The sequence below is a fragment of the Pteropus medius genome, unplaced genomic scaffold (assembly GCF_902729225.1).
Source record: "Pteropus medius unplaced genomic scaffold, Ma_sr-lr_union100, whole genome shotgun sequence".
Lineage (NCBI taxonomy): Eukaryota > Metazoa > Chordata > Mammalia > Chiroptera > Pteropodidae > Pteropus > Pteropus medius.
This window is the reverse complement of record NW_024354500.1, coordinates 3375473-3377393: the sequence shown is the minus strand read 5'-3', so window position 1 is coordinate 3377393 and position 1921 is coordinate 3375473. Positions and strand designations below refer to the sequence as shown.

The 1921-nt window shown below is 41.7% G+C and overlaps 1 pseudogene; it reads right to left on the bottom strand.

Moving 5' to 3' along the window:
* LOC120595028 (RNA-binding protein EWS-like) overlaps window positions 1–833 on the bottom strand; it is a 136457-nt pseudogene extending 135624 nt beyond the window's left edge.
* Between the last annotated feature and the right edge of the window lie 1088 nt (window positions 834–1921).

Below are 1921 nucleotides of genomic sequence, written 5' to 3'. Positions count from 1 at the left end.
GGTCCGATTGTTGTTTGATAGGCAGAATTTGCATTTTCATAAGCCAGCTGTTTTACCAGCAGAGAACTGGCTTCTAGGTTCCCTAAAAGCCGTGAAGCAGCCTGCTGCAGCCCTTGTTGTAACCCTGTTTGAGGCATTGGTTTCTGATTAATCCAAAGGGGTGTGTCAGTTGGTCCAACAGGGGCAAAAATCACAGGAGGGGGATCTAAGCCTGCAATTATAGTTGGAGTCAGCCTTCCCCCTGACCTCGGTGGATCCTGAGGAACTTTAAAAATTGGCACTTTTAAGGGCTGAGTCCCCATGGCCAGCTTTTGCATCTGCAAAGACAAATTAGCCAATTTCTGTTTTAATTGTTCAACTTCTTCTTCCTCATGATATTTAGCTGTCTCATCCTCTAACTGAGCAGTATCTCCTGGATCTAAAGATTCCTCATTCTCATCAAAAAAGAGGGAAGTAAAAGGAGGCGGTGGAGCAGTGGGTGCAATATCAGGATTAGGTGGAGCCTCAGGGCCAGTAAAAGCATCCTTGCCTTGTTCCTGCCATTGAGTTCTCTCATGCCTGGGATCTAAGCAATCCCTTATCAATGTCCATAATCCAAAAGTATCCACTGGCACTTTACTTGGCCCATGGGCATCATAATAGTCTTGTAACTTTTGTCCTACCCTTTTCCAGGTTTCTAAATCTATAGTCCCTTCTTCCGGAAACCAGGGACATACTTCTTCTACAAATTGCAAAAACTTAGTTAATTGTTGCTGGCCCATTTTGGCCTCTCTTACTCTAAGCATATTCTTAAGCATATGTACAAAAAGCAGCCGGCTATTTCCTTGGACCATTTTTACTTCTTTAAGTTTCTGTTTCAGTTTCTATATTACAATACTCCTGCGTACTTACGGTTGGCCACCTACAGGACTCTTAGGTCCCCAGATTCCGCGTGCGCATGCCTTACTCTGTGGCACGTCCTAGCTGTTATCCCCCGTGTTCAGGTCCCTGTTCGGGCGCCACTTGTCGGAACCAGCCGACGAAGTAATTGAGGGTACCTGAAAGGGGGAGCATGGACTGAGGAAAAGAAAGAAGACAGACAGAATTGCAGGAGGGATCACAGAATCAAGCTGTGTCTGTGTCCCCGAGTTTATTTAGAACACACTATTTATAACATTTCAATAAGAAAGACAGTAGTCAAGAACCAAGGTTAGCCAGATTACTTATCTAGTAGAACAATGAGATTCTCACAACTCAGAACTCTCTGCTAAACTGTAGCAAGGAATGTGCAGTGATTGCTATGTGAACAGTTACCTCCCGGTTTTTCCCAGCGCTTTACAATCTCAACTTCTTACATTGTTGCCAAGTACACAAATATCTTTGTTCCTTGTTATACGTTTTCACATGTCCATAAGTGGCTCCCCACATGCTCCCTCACCCGCACTCCTAGTCTCTAAACTCATTCCAGTTTTCCTCTACCTTTCTCACTTGGATCTAGTCACATTGGCTTTTATGCTGCTTCTTGAACCTGCGAGGCATGATTCTCTCTCACACCTCTGCTCTAGGTCTTCTCCCTGAAGGAATGATTTTTTTCCTATATCCTTATGATCCTTTCCCTTGCTTTTTTCAGAATTTTACACAAATATCACTTCTCAGGATGTCCTTCCCTGGCCTTCTTATTTGAATTATGAACTTTTTTGTACCTAACATTCTCAATGAGTTTTTCTCTTTACTAATTATTACTATTAATTTACTAGATGTTTCCTTTATGTTATTTATGTCCCTCCCCTCCACAAAAATATAAAATCCATGAGAGCAAAAAGTTTTGTGTCTAAGGCCCAATACTGTATGTTCAATACTGAAACAGTGCTTGAATCGTAAGGGCTCATTTAATTAACAAATTAAAAATAAAGATTATTATTTAAAACTTTTGTCTGTGTTA